This window comes from Lactuca saligna, chromosome 4 (genome assembly GCF_052625555.1).
Source record: "Lactuca saligna cultivar CGN05327 chromosome 4, ASM5262555v1, whole genome shotgun sequence".
NCBI lineage: Eukaryota > Viridiplantae > Streptophyta > Magnoliopsida > Asterales > Asteraceae > Lactuca > Lactuca saligna.
In genome coordinates, this window is record NC_136420.1 from 12524650 (window position 1) to 12532050 (window position 7401).

Consider the following 7401-nt stretch of genomic DNA (forward strand, 5'->3'; position numbering starts at 1 on the left):
TGCCCCGGGCCTCAAATCATCTTGAGACGGCTCTGCACACATTCACAAAATATGTTTATCCAACTAGTTATTTAGTTCTGATGTCTATTGGATTAGCCATAATTAACGGATTAGGCACATTTAGTGGTTTTGCATTATCATGTCTTAATTAGACCATTGTATGCATTGGATATTACAAATTGGGAATATAATATGTTGATTCAACTAACAATCCAACTCCTACACTTATTGAATTGGTAACGATGAATGAATTGACAATACAATATCTTAGTTGAAATAGCAAACACAAAACACAATTTTAAATACCATAGCCGAAAGATTAACGTCTAAAACATGACAATGCTATAAATTGTTTGGAATCAATGTAATAATCAAAATGTGTTCATCCTAACATCATATAACATTCACAAAAATAATCTTAAAGAATTTAGCCTTCCATCTCTTCAGAAAAAAACACATCATGGATTAGGGTGAAAATGGCTCCATCGTAATGCTTGGGTCTTTCACCCTTGAGCTCATTGTTTCCACCTATGGTAAAAGAGTATTAGAAAAGAGAGCACAATAACATAGAAAGTGAAGAGATTGATGATAAATTTACCCTTGATGAACACCTATCCCCATAACGTTTGTGCATCTTGGAGTTGTACATCGTGAAAGAAAGGAAACAGGGTGCTCCAAAGGGGTGACCTGAGAACACAAATGGATGGTAGACAATGTCTCACAAACAACTGTATGTGCATCGAAAATTTGTACTGTACAACATATGAATATGCAGTGGAGATAGCAATTCAACCATGTGTGTTCTTAGTGTCACTCCTATGGAGTTATGCCCTTGTTGGGTTCTTCGGTTTGCATTAATTTACAAAGCATGAAAGAGGGTCATTTATGGTTGTTGAGTTATCTTGCAAGATATCAATAATGTCCTCATCACTACACATAATGTTGTCATATTTTCTTGTATTTATTAAAATAATAATAATTTTTTTCGAACATCAGTATTCACGTTACTATTATATATGATAATGTTGTTATGACTCATCTATAAATAAATGAGTCAAATATATTGCATTTTATTTCTAATGGATTAATATACAAAATCAAAACCCTTTATCTAAAAAAAAATAGATCAACAAGTCATCGAAAGTGTATTTTAAATACATTTTACATGATCTTCATTTTTTTATTCAAAATCTAACAAAAGAAGGACGCTTTTTGAATTTATAGGTTTTCACAATTATATCACTCAAGTTACTATTGTTCAAACTAATGTCTTATATAAAAAAAACTCTTGTTTATAAAAAAAAAATTAAGTTTAAAATTAGACTCTTTATTATTAACCATTAATAAGTTCACACAAACTCTTGCTAATTTTTATAGTTTTTCTGTTAGTCATTAAGCATAGTTTATAGTATAACATTATTGTTGTTGTCGCCTTATCATTTTACTAACTTTAACATCTAATTAAATGGTTGTTTTAATGTTTAGCTTCTTCTAATATATTCTTTTAATAAATTCATTTATTTTGTCATTATCTTGAACATTTTATAAAATCATCCTCATTTAATTATTCATAAACGCAAATCATATTTTAATATGAAAATATAAATAAAACTATTTTAGTATATATACACACACGTTATAATACAAAATTAAATTAATATTTAAAATATTATATAATCTCTATAAATTATATTTCATAAATAAAATATCATCAAATATTTAAAAGAAATAATTAATTAGTCAAGAAAAAAATATGTAAAACTAATTTATAATGAAAGGGTAAAATAAAATATATTTAATAAAAAATAAATTATATGTATAAAATATAAAAACATATTGATCACATGCAAAGTCACAAAACATGTGAAAATCGTGCTTGAAAAATCAATACGTGTTCATACCATTTGCGTTTGATATATTTGGTTTCATCACACCGGAAGTGAAACTTCTTAATAAAGTACAACGGATCACGTATATGAATATTATATATTTTAAATCTATAGTTCTAGTTTTCAAAAGAATTGGTTTTATATACAAAAAGGTTTAACATTTCAACTTGTTCCATATTAGACTTCTCACTCTTTATATTGTGATAGCTACTTTCACAATAATAATAATAATAATAATAATAATAATAATAATAATAATAAGTTTACAACTCTAGGTCTTCGTACTCGATTGATAAGATTTTAGTTGTGATTAGATTGACCACTAATTATCAATAAAACAAAAACAATGTTTTCCAATGGCATTGACTTAACAAATAGTAATTAATTTTCTTCTTAAACAACAAATCTATTTTTGCTTATAATTACTACTGATTTAATCTATGTTTCAGACGAAAGTTGAATTGCGACCTAAAAAATGGACACTGTTTATTACCGATATGCTATAAGCTTTTTGGTAAATAACAATTAATTGTATAAAAAAATCATTGCATATGTTGAGCACTTGGCCCAACAAATATAAATACATTGTATATTTTTATGAGTGATAGCATGCCTCCTAGACACACCAAGAATACCAAAGGTGTCGGCCACATGATCTAGCCAACCGACCATCCTTGCCACCTAATACCTTGTCCAGGATCATATTATCCCCCCCCCCCCCCCTCGATATCAGAATCCGTCCTGGAACATACGTGGGGAAGTCAACAGATGACAAACCGACACTTGCCAACTCCAATGAGGGTGCACACACCATTACCATGGTTAAGCCAATCATGGCTTTGACAGGGGCAAAGGTACGATCTACCAATCAGCGCCTCTGTCCCGATCGGTATCTGACATTCATGTCTCCACGAGCGGGATCCGTGCTCAAATCATCGTTATAAAATGACACATGCCTTCAACGGTAAAGGGATCGAATCCTAACTCTCTAAGCGTTACGCTTCTTACATAAAAATCTCTCTCGGAGACTAACTTAGCCATCAAAGCGTTCTCATAGGACCTTCTTCCGGAAATCGGTTGACGACTTGTTTCCCCTTGTTGTGATAAGATCCCTACTGGAACCCAACTAAGCGCACTGGAGAAGACGACGGAGGTCTAATTTCTACCACTTAAATGTGCATTATTTCGTACATCACATACATGTTTCATTTTATGAGAGGTGGTTGGGTATTATGTTAGGTTGATTTTATGCATATTTTATTAATTATTTTTGCGACGTACTGTGTGTATTTAGCATTCATTTCATACGTTTTCCAATGACATTGAATTGTAATAAATTTTCAAAAAAAAATTACTTTTTTCGTTTCAAAATTATTGTCCACAAACAAAAAACACACAGATTAAGAAAACATTAATTACCATTAAATTTATTAAATGAAATGACGGTTTTACCCTTTTGTTTCATTTAATTCCACGAGTTCAACTTAGCGAGAGAAAAAAAAGTAAATTGATAGAAATGAGAAGAAAAAAAAAAAAAATCAATGTTCCTAAGTTTATTAAAGGAATGAAGTGACGGAAAATAGAATGGTCATTTTCCCTCATAGCTTTCATTCTGATTTGGGGAATTTGAAAAAAAAAAAAAAAAGAACAAAATGATTAATTTTTCTTCCACTTCTTTCCAACTCAAAAACACAAAAGAAAATTTTGTTTTCCTTTTCTTCCTCTTCTTTTCTCTCATTACTTTTTTTTTTCTTTTGTTAAACTTGGGAACTGAGCATAAATATGTAACAGAGGGAGTAGTAATTAATATATTGAGTTATCAATAAAACAAAAATATGTATATTGAATTATGAATAAAACAAAAAAAAAAGTTGTTTCCCAATGGCGTTGTATTGTAATAAATTGTCAAAACAAATAGTAAATAATTTTTAACGACAAATCTATCATGCTTATAACTACTTCTTTCTAATTTAATCTACGTTTCAGATGAAAGTTAAAATGTGACCTCAAAGAAAAAGAACACTACCGGATATTAAACCAGAAGCTCGGTAAATTACAATTAATTACATAAAAAAAATCATTGGATATGTTGAATACTTAGCCCAACAAATATAAATACTTTGTATGTTATTCTATGAGAAATGTTTTCATAATCGTTAATTTTTACCACTTAAATGTGCATTATTTCGTAAGTTCATAAAAAAGAAATTTTAAACAAAAAGTTTGCATTATAGGTTTTTTTGTGAAGTGGTTAGGTACTTAGGTTTGATTGGTTTTCACGCATCATTTTAGCATATTTTATTAATCATTTATGTGACATATTATGTGTATTTAGCATTCATTTCATACGTTTCATTACATTATTAGTTTGGAACAATTTTATTCATTTGAACTTATTTTCTGCAAATTTATATAAGTGGGCAATGGTTATTTTGAGCTTTGATGAAGTCACATGGAAGTCTTGCAACCATATTTGAAGTCATCGTAGCAATGCTTGTGATCAAACATAAATGAAGCGATAAAAAAGAACTTTTGGAAATCCGGCAGCATCGTGCGTTCGTAATAAAGTGGATGGATCGAACGGTAAAGATGGTCGGATTGAGCTGAAATTTTATAGGGATAATTTCAACTCAATGATCTTAAATCTAAACGGTGGAGATTGGATTTTGACAAAGTTTGATGTACCATTTGGACCTCATGAATAACAGAAAAAATCTGCCTAGCAAGAGTTTTAGCAACCAATCAAATGAATTAAATGGCAGCCCACTTTTTCACTTTTAAATCAGCCCAAAAAATGTCTTTAGCCTATTCCCCTTATTCTAGCGGCACAATATGTGGATTAATAACTCCAGTGACAGAGAAGGCAATAACGGTCTTAAACAGCTAAATCACCAATATCAAGGTTTATAATTACATTAATGATTTTGGATTTGCTATTGAAGTTTTTGATTATGTTTTTTTTTCCTTTTTAACATGATACCCGTTTACAACAAATTACGTTGTTTTAATTCCTTTTTGAACTTATCACCTCAATTAGGGTTTAGATAATTGAATTGCTATGTTGATTGTTTGGTTTTGTAATCGGCCATTAATTGACAAAAGCAGCAAATATTGTTAGTGACTTTCTAACAAATCTTGATTGGGATTATGAAATTTGTTGATACTAATCATTGTTTAAGAAACTATTGTACAATCACAAGTTATGATCATATTTTTCCAACAATTACACGATTATAATACGAATGTTGCTTAGGTTAATTTTAGTTTATTATTTTTCAGGTTGAATTAACACATTTGGTTTTGTAGTTTGGGCTTCCTTTTCATCCAGTTAATTATATGATTTAATGCTATATTGTTATTCTTTCTAGCCATTTTAGTTTTGTTATAGCCCAGCATTTGATTCTTAACATGCTTCATGTTGGCCACTTGAATTAAGGTTAGTTCATTCTCATTATTCGATTTGTAAAATTCTTAATTGTTTTATAAATTGATGTTAAGTGACGCACATCGAATTGGGTCTATGGTATGATTTAACTTCGGTGTAAACTAAAATTGCACGTTTTAATACTTCCGAGCTTGTGTGAAGTATTGAACATTGTTGGGAGCATTCACTCAAAACTTAATGCGACCTTTAAATCCATTTTCAAGAGCTTTGTTTAAAGTATGTTAGTAATGTTAGGTATAATTCAATATGATCATGTCAACCACCAAAACAAGTATCTAATAAACATAGTAATACTTTATTTTTTACGCATAACTTTTATGTGCAATGTTAACTATGGATGATATAATATGTTCAGTTGAGGGTTTAATCTTGGCGGCATGTGTTTTAGTAAAAAAAATACTAATAAAAATGAGAAACTTGTTTCTACTATCAGACATCATCATGTCAACCACCAAAATAAATACATAATAAATCATACTAATATATTATTTTTTTACACATAAATTTTATTTGTAATGCAAACTATAGATGATATATTATGTTAAGTTCTGAGTTTAAATCTGATGTCACCGATTTTGGTAAAAAAAATACTAATAAAAATGAGAAACTCATTTCTACTTGTTGAAATATTTAAATACCATAGACGGAATACCCAATGCAATGGGTATTGAATAATTCTAACAATGAATTATAATTCATGCGATCAAGATCAAGTAGAAGAGGAACATATGACTTTATGATAGTGATGCCAAAGATTTTATCAACAGGTTTGGTTTTGGAAGAGCCTTATGAGACAAGCATGATGGAGAAGAGATAGAAGACGAGATGAGACGAAAAGAAGACGTTGCCCTGAGGATCGACTAGGGTTTAGAAAGATTAGTCTGATACCATGTTAGGCATCATATTTTCCATGAACGATAATTGTATTCCATCACCAAATATATACATGATACAAGAATTTGGCTATGATAAAACATTATGGGCTAAATACAATGGGCCACACAAATAATAAAACAAATCCTCCTTAATAAATGAAGTTTTTTTGGTACATGTCAATCTTTCTTGAGTTTTGATACTTGTTATTTTATGATTTTTTTGAAATAAATATTATCCACTTGTCAATTTTTGATTTGTTTCAGTTTTAAAAATTAAAGTCATATACTTTTATATACATAAAGTATTAAATATCATATATATATATATATAATATTAAATTGCAATAAATACGTTTCTACCTTTCTTATTTTAAAGTTGTATATTAAAAGATATTTCATGTTTACCCTTTAATATTTAATCATTTTTTAAATCAACCCGTGTAATACGCGGGTCTTACACCTAGTACAAAATATAGAAGATTATATGTCTAACACTAACATCAAATATTACATCAAAATATAACATTAAATTTTATAAATAATTTAATATTATTTAGACAAAATTGCAAATTTGGTCTCTGTGGTATTCAAAAAGATGTAGACAAAATCCAAAACTTTCCAACTTGCATAGAAGGTCCAAAATCAAGAATTTTCCACGATTTTGGTCCAAAAAAACTTCAAAGACGGTTATGCCCTCTTAATTTCTTTTTTCTTTCTTCTATAATTGTTTTAATACTATTTTGATTTTAAAAAAAATGTCAATACTACCCTCACCCTTACTCTCTCTCTCGATCTATCATCTGCAAATAAAAAAAACTATATTTTTTGCTACACACCAATTGTAATAATCTCAACAGTGTCAATAAAGTTAAACTTCTTCTAATGTATCTTTGATGACTGCAATATCCTTCTCATTCTCGGTTAAGCCCTTCTACCTGCAAACTCATCTCATCTACTAACAAATCCATATAACAAGCCATTATTAGCACGTAGAAATTGAAAATATTTAAACCTGGAAACCAAGAACACACACTCACAAAATTAAACGTACACACAAAAAATTAAACACACACACAAACATAGAGAAAATAAAAAAAAAAAATACACAAAAATCCTTCAATAGTTCTAGTTTTGATTCATAATTCAAATACTCCATAATTTTGAAAAATAGATGATGCAACTAACCAAACCC

The 7401-nt window shown here is 29.2% G+C and overlaps 1 long non-coding RNA gene across 1 annotated transcript; it reads right to left on the minus strand.

Annotated features, from left to right (window-relative positions):
* Positions 1-247: 247 nt before the first annotated feature.
* On the minus strand, positions 248-855 carry LOC145038304 (uncharacterized). The gene is made up of 2 exons (XR_013679309.1): positions 599-855; positions 248-528 (listed from the first exon to the last, which is right to left on the minus strand). It is a non-coding gene; the product is annotated as an uncharacterized LOC145038304 (long non-coding RNA).
* Between the last annotated feature and the right edge of the window lie 6546 nt (positions 856-7401).